The 11236-nt window shown below is 40.5% G+C and overlaps 1 protein-coding gene across 1 annotated transcript in view; it reads left to right on the top strand.

Annotated features, from left to right (window-relative positions):
- Positions 1-4189, top strand: part of LOC124181532 (G protein alpha q subunit) — a 36665-nt gene extending 32476 nt beyond the window's left edge. Inside the window, exons 10-12 of the mRNA XM_046568183.1 lie at positions 241-678; positions 3212-3325; positions 3584-4189. The gene's annotated coding sequence lies outside the window, so the exon portion shown is untranslated. The remainder of the gene's footprint in view (positions 1-240; positions 679-3211; positions 3326-3583) is intronic.
- The last annotated feature ends 7047 nt before the right edge of the window (positions 4190-11236 follow it).

The raw sequence follows: 11236 nt of genomic DNA, 5'->3' as shown, positions 1-11236 counted from the left end.
AGGCGGAGATTTGTTTCAACTTGTTCGGAGAAGTGATGAAATTGCTGTGTTGGCGAATTTTTTTAGATAATAATTTTGCAAATGTTCCTAGTGACTGGTAAAGCTTAAGTTCTGTCGTACAAGCATGTCCAAATAACTTACTCATACGTCAATGAGATATTCTTTTTGAGTTTATTAAAAAATCGGTGTCACATAAATAATCATTTATCTAACGTGTTTGGACCTGTATTTTTTGTCCAGTGCAATCTTATCGCCATGGAGATCAAGGACTGTGTGTCCTTGGTCAATACTTAGTGAGCAGCTGTGAGCCCTAGGTATACGCCTAACGCAGCAAACAACGACAACCAGACATACATGGATCTACCGAATGCGACCGTTGTGACGTCACTTGCTTATAACGAGCTTATGGGAAGCCATGCAGTCGCGTCGTGGAGTAAAGAAACTTGGCAAGTTTATTTCTACCAAAGCAACGTTTGATAATGTAGGACGTTGGTTCAAGAATATAAAAACAGTTGCCCTACTGGGCTTTGGTGTGACAACCGAAAATCGTCATGCGCTTGCGCTCCCTGAGATGTTCCAATGCTAGAGTTGAGAACTTATTGCAGAACATCACAGAGTTACCGATTTCGACATGATGCTGGCTGCATTCACCTTCCGAGTAACACAGTCTTCGCAATGGTAAGCCCAAGCCGACGATACAAGAAATTAATAATGAGAATAAATTTCTTTCAAAATTCGTAGCAAAACAGTGATTTAATTGAAGTATAGGTACCCGAGAGAAGAATGTATACATAGATCATAAATAATAATAGATCAGATGTAATAATGACGCAGAGACCAAAAAGTATATGTATATGCATATGCGGTCCATGTACGATATTAATATAGATGATCTATTTACGATTAATACGTAATGCATACTATAACTTTCATAATTTTCCAGGAGACAAATCATATTATCTACAATAATACGGCTATAATATGAAAATTGAAGAATTATTCATTTCGAAATGGGATTCTATTCGACGCGCGCTCGATGTATTCCATAACATTAGTATTCATAATTATTCCAACAACTTCTCATTTGCTCTCTCGATCTTGAATTTTCATAGGCATAGAATCGAAACGCTGTTTTAGCTCGTCGCAAGTGAAGTATCTACGTTGGGTAGAGAAGCAGAATTGTTGTCGAAAAGTGTTCGTATAAAAAAAAGTTGAGAGTAACTGTAATACATCACGAATGCGCTAATTTTGATCGAGATGAAATGAATGCTCCGTATGTGAGACAGTATATATTTAACGCAGTGTCCTGATGTAAAGGCCTAAAAAGATGACTGTAGGCGATTTTTTTTTTTCACAGGGAGAGAAAAAACCTCGGAAAGAACGAAGGTTCATGAAACTTCGAGTTTATTTTAACACACATTTGAAAGGTACGAGCAAAATTTTTTATCATCCAACTGTAGCAGGACGGCAGCGTTATTATTAGCTGACCCGTTAACTGAAGAATACATCTTTAGTCAACGGCTGACCATCGAAGGGCCTAGCCGCTTGAGTCTGGAATCGGCAGGAAAGATAAGGTGTGCATTTCTTGTCTGAAATGTGAAAACTAAAATCATCATACATCGTACATCATACATACATAGTATTAAAGTTCGAAACCAAATTTTGGATGTTCGGATGTTCAGAAAGTGACGTCACCAAAAATTTTTTTTCTCTTGATCTATATAGACGAAAATCAGTTAGCCGAATTTCTCAGTCCGGAACCGACCGCGCAGTAGAGCGGACGTATGATAATCGCGCTCCGCAAATTTTGAGTACCGGGTTCTCTACCTCCTGGATCCTGCGCTCCGGGTTCGCTTCCTGGTGCAAACTCGACTGCCAGGACAAGCGTCCCGTAGTTTCTGTGCTCCAGGTCCGCTACCTGGTGTAACTTGATTTCCAGGATAAGCGCTCCGTAGTTTCTGCATTCAAGGTGCACTACCTGGTGAAACTTGATTTCCAGGACAAGCGCTCCGTAGTTTCGGCGCTCCAGGTCCGCTACCTGGTGAAACTCCATTTCCAGGACAAGCGCCCCGTAGTTTCTACGCTCCAGGTCCGCTTCCTGGTTAAACTCGACTCCAGGAACAAGCGCTCCGTAGTTTCTGCATTCAAGCTGCACAACCTGGTGAAACTTGATTTCCAGGACAAGCGCTCCGTAGTTTCGGCGCTCCAGGTCCACTACCTGGTGAAACTTGACTTCCGGGACAGCCGCTCATTTATTAATATTCGGAGTACAACCCGAGGTGGTTAGCGGTGGTCGCTGGAGGTGGTTGGCGGTGTTTGGAGGTGGTCGGACGTGGTTAGGGGTGGTTGCGGCTGATCGAGGTGGACGAGGAGGAGCAGGACAAGGAGGACGAGGAGAACAAGGTGGACGAGGAGGACGAGGACTTCTGCACGGTGAATAAAACACTTTTATAATATTTAATGGCAATTTATTTATATTTTATCTAAAAATTTTGACACTTGGCATGTTTTTAATGAATTATTTCAGATCGTTATTCGCGCAAGCCTAAATTCAGTAGCTATCAATGCGCTAACAAAATTTCTTTCATTTTTTATAATTTTCTCAATCTTCTTGGTATAACGTGTCAATAAAAAAATTATATTAATCCTTACACAATATTTTTGATGTGTTCTTGTACTGAAAATATTTATTACTATTCCAGGTATAACCTGAGGTGGTTATCAGTGGTTGTTGGAGGTTTTTGGTGATGGTTGGGTGTGTTCGGAGGTGGACGAGGAGGAGAACGAGAAATACGAGGAGAGCAAGATGGACGAGGATGACTAGGATTTGTGTACTGTGAGTATAACATTCCAAAGTATTGAATAGAGTAGAAGTGGGAGCAGAATCAGAAGTAGGAGTAGGAGTAGAAATAGGAGTAGGATCAGGAGTAGGAGTAGAATTCGGAGTAGGATCAGGAGTAGGAATAGGACCAAGAGTAGGGTCAGAAGTAGGAGTAGAATTAGAAGTTGGAGTGGGAGTACAGGAGTTGGAGTAGAAAGTGGAGGTTGGGGACAAGGGACAGAAAATTAATTTTTCGCGCAAGCACAAATTCAGTAGCTATAAATGCGCTAATGAAATTTATTAAATTGTTAATTAATTAACGAATTATATAATTCCTTACACTATATTTTTGTTGTGATCTTACACTAAAAATATTTATTACTATTCAAGGTATAACCCGAGGTGGTTATCGGTGGTTGTTGGCAGTGGTCGGAGGTGGACGAGGAGGAGGGCGAGGAAGACGTGGAGAACAAGGTTGACGAGGAGGACGAGGATTTGTGCTAGGTGAGTTTAACATTTTAATGATATTTAATGATGATTGCAATTATATTTCAATAAAATTTTTTATTTTATCTAAAATTTTTCAAACTTGTCATGTTTACAATAAATTATTTCAATTCATTTTTTGCGCAAGCAGAAATTCAGTAGCTATTAATGCGCTAATAAAATTTATTATAATATTAGTTATTTAATTGATTATAGTAATACTTACACAATATTTTTGATGCGTTCTTATATTGAAAATATTTATTACTATTCCAGATATAACCCGAGGTGGATTAGCAGCATCCTGAAAATGATGGTGACGCCCACGGGTGACGCCTGTTCGATGTCAGCTGCTGACAAAAATGTGTGGCGGGTAATCTAACATGAGAGTTTGACTTTTGGGCCGCACAGATAGTGAATTTTTTGGCGTGTGTGATTGAAAATGATTAATAAATTTATCAGTCTGTAGGTTTGAAACAAAATTTCATGCCATCAATTTAATTATCTAGATTTGCACGGGTAAATAGTGTTTGCGTACGAATTCTACAACCATCCATCGGGTGTCAGTATGGAACGTGACTTGTATAATACAGTGGACTGCAATATATTACAGTCGAGGTCACATAGCAATGCAAAAGAATGATTAAAATATTGAATAATAAATCTGAATATTACGTCGGAAAAAAAAGTGCAACGAATATCATCTCATGCTAAAAATGAGGGATATTGTGAAATACAGTGATTATCGAAAATTGGAGGTATTACTTAAGTAATGGCCTGCGTGCAGGTGTAATGCTCTTTCGCAGAACATAACATGAATGATACTCTATCATTAGTACTTGATGCAACCTGGATTAAAATGAATAAATGATTGAAAATTTGCTCGTCTTTCTTTGGATTTATTTCCCACAGATTTTGACGGCCTTTTCGAATTTCTTTAGGGTCCAATTCGTCGACAAAGTATCGTTCGAAAAAATGACGAAACGAAAAGTTTTTGGCTCCAGATTCGCAAAAAAAAGATGGAAATTTGGCTCGTTGAAATTTTTCAGCCTGAAATTTGCCGATTTTGAGAGATGATAGAATTGGTTTGTGGATACCCTATGTCGATGTGATCTTGCGGGAGATGTCAATTGCGTATAGCCTGAAGCCGCGAAATGCAGCAGGCCAAAAGTTACGGCCAAGAATTGGTAAATTTCCTTCGTCATTTCTCTCCTTTTGGTCCTACGCTATTTTTGGTACGTTTTCTGCTGTCACGGGGGTCTAATGGGTCAGCAAAAGGTCAGACAAATCGAATCTAGGACAGAAGATTTTTTGATCAAAAATCGTGAAAAACAGGAAGGCCCCCTCGCATTTATGGCATGAATTTTCGCGATTTGGAAAACTGCTGAAATGAATTCTTTCATGCACTATTCTGAAGTAATTTTACAAGAGAAATCGATTGGGCGCAATCCCCGTACGCTGCGAGGAAAAGATCAAGAGTTACAGGCAAAAAACCGGAACCCGTGTAGTTCACATTTTTCAGCTGGTGATCTTTTCGTCGTCATTTCTCTCCTGTTGGTCCCACGCTCTTTTTGCTGCGATTTCTGAGTTCCTGGGTGTCCAATTAGTCAGGTGAGGGTCACTTAAATCGAATCTGAGACCAAAAGTTTTTTGCCCAAAAAAAAGTAAGGCTAACCCCTTTGTATTTTTGGCGAAAATTTTCGTAATTTGGAAAAGTGCTGAAATAAATTCTTTCACGCGCTATTCCGACGTGATTTTGCGAGAGAAATCGATTGGGCGCAGTCCCAATACGCTGCGATCAACGCATCAAAAGTTACAGCTAAAAAACGAGAACCTGAGTTTTCGGAATTTTTCAGCAGCTGGTTTTTCCTTCGTCATTTCTCTCCTGTTGATCCCACGCCCATTTCGCTGCGTTTTCTGAGTTCCTGGGTGTCCAATTAGTCAGGTAAGGGTCATTTAAACCGAATCTGAGACCAAAAGTTTTTTGCCCAAAAAAAAAGTAAGGCTAACCCCTTTGTATTTTTGGCGAAAATTTTCGCAATTTGGAAAAGTGCTAAAATAAATTCTTTCACGCGCTATTCCGACGTAATTTTGCGAGAGAAATCGATTGGGCGCAGTCCCAATACGCTGCGATCAACGCATCAAAAGTTACAGCCAAAAAACGAGAACCTGAGTTTTCGACATTTTTCAGCAGCTGGTTTTTCCTTCGTAATTTCTCTCCTGTTGATCCCACGCCCTTTTTGCTGCGTTTTCTGAGTTCCTGAGTGTCCAATTAGTCAGGTAAGGGACATTCAAATCGAATCTGAGACCAAAAGTTTTTTGCCCAAAAAAAAAGTAAGGCTAACCCCTTTGTATTTTTGGCGAAAATTTTCGCAATTTGGAAAAGTGCTGAAATAAATTCTTTCACGCGCTATTCCGACGTAATTTTGCGAGAGAAATCGATTGGGCGCAGTCCCAATACGCTGCGATCAACGCATCAAAAGTTACAGCCAAAAAACGAGAACCTGAGTTTTCGACATTTTTCAGCAGCTGGTTTTTCCTTCGTAATTTCTCTCCTGTTGATCCCACGCCCTTTTTGCTGCGTTTTCTGAGTTCCTGGGTGTCCAATTAGTCAGGTAAGGGACATTCAAATCGAATCTGAGACCAAAAGTTTTTTGCCCAAAAAAAAAGTAAGGCTAACCCCTTTGTATTTTTGGCAAAAATTTTCGCGATTATAAAAAGTGCTGGAATAAATTCTATCTGGCACTGTTCCGACGTAATTTCGCCGGAGAAAACGATTGGGCGCAGTCCCAATACGCTGCGATCTACGCATCAAAAGTTACAGCCAAAAAACGAGAACCTGAGTTTTCGACATTTTTCAGCAGCTGGTTTTTCCTTCGTAATTTCTCTCCTGTTGATCCCACGCCCTTTTTGCTGCGTTTTCTGAGTTCCTGAGTGTCCAATTAGTCAGGTAAGGGACATTCAAATCGAATCTGAGACCAAAAGTTTTTTGCCCAAAAAAAAAGTAAGGCTAACCCCTTTGTATTTTTGGCGAAAATTTTCGCAATTTGGAGAAGTGCTGAAATAAATTCTTTCACGCGCTATTCCGACGTAATTTTGCGAGAGAAATCGATTGGGCGCAGTCCCTATACGCTGCGATCAACGCATCAAAAGTTACAGCCAAAAAACGAGAACCTGAGTTTTCGACATTTTTCAGCAGCTGGTTTTTCCTTCGTAATTTCTCTCCTGTTGATCCCACGCCCTTTTTGCTCCGTTTTCTGAGTTCCTGAGTGTCCAATTAGTCAGGTAAGGGACATTCAAATCGAATCTGAGACCAAAAGTTTTTTGCCCAAAAAAAAAGTAAGGCTAACCCCTTTGTATTTTTGGCAAAAATTTTCGCGATTATAAAAAGTGCTGGAATAAATTCTATCTGGCACTGTTCCGACGTAATTTTGCCGGAGAAATCGATTGGGCGCAGTCCCAATACGCTGCGATCAACGCATCAAAAGTTACAGCCAAAAAACGAGAACCTGAGTTTTCGACATTTTTCAGCAGCTGGTTTTTCCTTCGTAATTTCTCTCCTGTTGATCCCACGCCCTTTTTGCTGCGTTTTCTGAGTTCCTGAGTGTCCAATTAGTCAGGTAAGGGACATTCAAATCGAATCTGAGACCAAAAGTTTTTTGCCCAAAAAAAAAGTAAGGCTAACCCCTTTGTATTTTTGGCGAAAATTTTCGCAATTTGGAAAAGTGCTGAAATAAATTCTTTCACGCGCTATTCCGACGTAATTTTGCGAGAGAAATCGATTGGGCGCAGTCCCAATACGCTGCGATCAACGCATCAAAAGTTACAGCCAAAAAACGAGAACCTGAGTTTTCGACATTTTTCAGCAGCTGGTTTTTCCTTCGTAATTTCTCTCCTGTTGATCCCACGCCCTTTTTGCTGCGTTTTCTGAGTTCCTGAGTGTCCAATTAGTCAGGTAAGGGACATTCAAATCGAATCTGAGACCAAAAGTTTTTTGCCCAAAAAAAAAGTAAGGCTAACCCCTTTGTATTCTTGGCGAAAATTTTCGCAATTTGGAAAAGTGCTGAAATAAATTCTTTCACGCGCTATTCCGACGTAATTTTGCGAGAGAAATCGATTGGGCGCAGTCCCAATACGCTGCGATCAACGCATCAAAAGTTACAGCCAAAAAACGAGAACCTGAGTTTTCGACTTTTTTCAGCAGCTGGTTTTTCCTTCGTAATTTCTCTCCTGTTGATCCCACGCCCTTTTTGCTGCGTTTTCTGAGTTCCTGAGTGTCCAATTAGTCAGGTGAGGGACATTCAAATCGAATCTGAGACCAAAAGTTTTTTGCCCAAAAAAAAAGTAAGGCTAACCCCTTTGTATTTTTGGCGAAAATTTTCGCAATTTGGAAAAGTGCTGAAATAAATTCTTTCACGCGCTATTCCGACGTAATTTTGCGAGAGAAATCGATTGGGCGCAGTCCCAATACGCTGCGATCAACGCATCAAAAGTTACAGCCAAAAAACGAGAACCTGAGTTTTCGACATTTTTCAGCAGCTGGTTTTTCCTTCGTAATTTCTCTCTTGTTGATCCCACGCCCTTTTTGCTGCGTTTTCTGAGTTCCTGAGTGTCCAATTAGTCAGGTAAGGGACATTCAAATCGAATCTGAGACCAAAAGTTTTTTGCCCAAAAAAAAAGTAAGGCTAACCCCTTTGTATTTTTGGCGAAAATTTTCGCAATTTGGAAAAGTGCTGAAATAAATTCTTTCACGCGCTATTCCGACGTAATTTTGCGAGAGAAATCGATTGGGCGCAGTCCCAATACGCTGCGATCAACGCATCAAAAGTTACAGCCAAAAAACGAGAACCTGAGTTTTCGACATTTTTCAGCAGCTGGTTTTTCCTTCGTAATTTCTCTCCTGTTGATCCCACGCCCTTTTTGCTGCGTTTTCTGAGTTCCTGAGTGTCCAATTAGTCAGGTAAGGGACAATCAAATCGAATCTGAAACCAAAAGTTTTTTGCCCAAAAAAAAAGTAAGGCTAACCCCTTTGTATTTTTGGCGAAAATTTTCGCAATTTGGAAAAGTGCTGAAATAAATTCTTTCACGCGCTATTCCGACGTAATTTTGCGAGAGAAATCGATTGGGCGCAGTCCCAATACGCTGCGATCAACGCATCAAAAGTTACAGCCAAAAAACGAGAACCTGAGTTTTCGACGTTTTTCAGCAGCTGGTTTTTCCTTCGTGATTTCTCTCCTGTTGATCCCACGCCCTTTTTGCTGCGTTTTCTGAGTTCCTGGGTGTTCAATTAGTCAGGTAAGGGACATTCAAATCGAATCTGAGACCAAAAGTTTTTTGCCCAAAAAAAAAGTAAGGCTAACCCCTTTGTATTTTTGGCGAAAATTTTCGCAATTTGGAGAAGTGCTGGAATGAATTCTTTCACGCGCTATTCCGACGTAATTTTGCGAGAGAAATCGATTGGGCGCAGTCCCAATACGCTGCGATCAACGCATCAAAAGTTACAGCCAAAAAACGAGAACCTGAGTTTTCGACATTTTTCAGCAGCTGGTTTTTCCTTCGTAATTTCTCTCCTGTTGATCCCACGCCCTTTTTGCTGCGTTTTCTGAGTTCCTGAGTGTCCAATTAGTCAGGTGAGGGACATTCAAATCGAATCTGAGACCAAAAGTTTTTTGCCCAAAAAAAAAGTAAGGCTAACCCCTTTGTATTTTTGGCGAAAATTTTCGCAATTTGGAAAAGTGCTGAAATAAATTCTTTCACGCGCTATTCCGACGTAATTTTGCGAGAGAAATCGATTGGGCGCAGTCACAATACGCTGCGATCAACGCATCAAAAGTTACAGCCAAAAAACGAGAACCTGAGTTTTCGACATTTTTCAGCAGCTGGTTTTTCCTTCGTAATTTCTCTCTTGTTGATCCCACGCCCTTTTTGCTGCGTTTTCTGAGTTCCTGAGTGTCCAATTAGTCAGGTAAGGGACATTCAAATCGAATCTAAGACCAAAAGTTTTTTGCCCAAAAAAAAAGTAAGGCTAACCCCTTTGTATTTTTGGCGAAAATTTTCGCAATTTGGAAAAGTGCTGAAATAAATTCTTTCACGCGCTATTCCGACGTAATTTTGCGAGAGAAATCGATTGGGCGCAGTCCCAATACGCTGCGATCAACGCATCAAAAGTTACAGCCAAAAAACGAGAACCTGAGTTTTCGACATTTTTCAGCAGCTGGTTTTTCCTTCGTAATTTCTCTCCTGTTGATCCCACGCCCTTTTTGCTGCGTTTTCTGAGTTCCTGAGTGTCCAATTAGTCAGGTAAGGGACATTCAAGTCGAATCTGAGACCAAAAGTTTTTTGCCCAAAAAAAAAGTAAGGCTAACCCCTTTGTATTTTTGGCGAAAATTTTCGCAATTTGGAAAAGTGCTAAAATAAATTCTTTCACGCGCTATTCCGACGTAATTTTGCGAGAGAAATCGATTGGGCGCAGTCCCAATACGCTGCGATCAACGCATCAAAAGTTACAGCCAAAAAACGAGAACCTGAGTTTTCGACATTTTTCAGCAGCTGGTTTTTCCTTCGTAATTTCTCTCCTGTTGATCCCACGCCCTTTTTGCTGCGTTTTCTGAGTTCCTGGGTGTCCAATTAGTCAGGTAAGGGACATTCAAATCGAATCTGAGACCAAAAGTTTTTTGCCCAAAAAAAAAGTAAGGCTAACCCCTTTGTATTTTTAACAAAAATTTTCGCGATCTTAAAAAGTGCTGGAATAAATTCTATCTGGCACTGTTCCGACGTAATTTTGCCGGAGAAAACGATTGGGCGCAGTCCCAATACGCTGCGATCAACGCATCAAAAGTTACAGCCAAAAAACGAGAACCTGAGTTTTCGACTTTTTTCAGCAGCTGGTTTTTCCTTCGTAATTTCTCTCCTGTTGATCCCACGCCCTTTTTGCTGCGTTTTCTGAGTTCCTGAGTGTCCAATTAGTCAGGTGAGGGACATTCAAATCGAATCTGAGACCAAAAGTTTTTTGCCCAAAAAAAAAGTAAGGCTAACCCCTTTGTATTTTTGGCGAAAATTTTCGCAATTTGGAAAAGTGCTGAAATAAATTCTTTCACGCGCTATTCCGACGTAATTTTGCGAGAGAAATCGATTGGGCGCAGTCCCAATACGCTGCGATCAACGCATCAAAAGTTACAGCCAAAAAACGAGAACCTGAGTTTTCGACATTTTTCAGCAGCTGGTTTTTCCTTCGTAATTTCTCTCTTGTTGATCCCACGCCCTTTTTGCTGCGTTTTCTGAGTTCCTGAGTGTCCAATTAGTCAGGTAAGGGACATTCAAATCGAATCTGAGACCAAAAGTTTTTTGCCCAAAAAAAAAGTAAGGCTAACCCCTTTGTATTTTTGGCGAAAATTTTCGCAATTTGGAAAAGTGCTGAAATAAATTCTTTCACGCGCTATTCCGACGTAATTTTGCGAGAGAAATCGATTGGGCGCAGTCCCAATACGCTGCGATCAACGCATCAAAAGTTACAGCCAAAAAACGAGAACCTGAGTTTTCGACATTTTTCAGCAGCTGGTTTTTCCTTCGTAATTTCTCTCCTGTTGATCCCACGCCCTTTTTGCTGCGTTTTCTGAGTTCCTGAGTGTCCAATTAGTCAGGTAAGGGACATTCAAGTCGAATCTGAGACCAAAAGTTTTTTGCCCAAAAAAAAAGTAAGGCTAACCCCTTTGTATTTTTGGCGAAAATTTTCGCAATTTGGAAAAGTGCTAAAATAAATTCTTTCACGCGCTATTCCGACGTAATTTTGCGAGAGAAATCGATTGGGCGCAGTCCCAATACGCTGCGATCAACGCATCAAAAGTTACAGCCAAAAAACGAGAACCTGAGTTTTCGACATTTTTCAGCAGCTGGTTTTTCCTTCGTAATTTCTCTCCTGTTGATCCCACG

This window comes from Neodiprion fabricii, chromosome 4, assembly GCF_021155785.1.
Source record: "Neodiprion fabricii isolate iyNeoFabr1 chromosome 4, iyNeoFabr1.1, whole genome shotgun sequence".
NCBI lineage: Eukaryota > Metazoa > Arthropoda > Insecta > Hymenoptera > Diprionidae > Neodiprion > Neodiprion fabricii.
The sequence above is the reverse complement of the archived record's forward strand: the minus strand, read 5'-3'. Positions and strand labels throughout refer to the sequence as shown.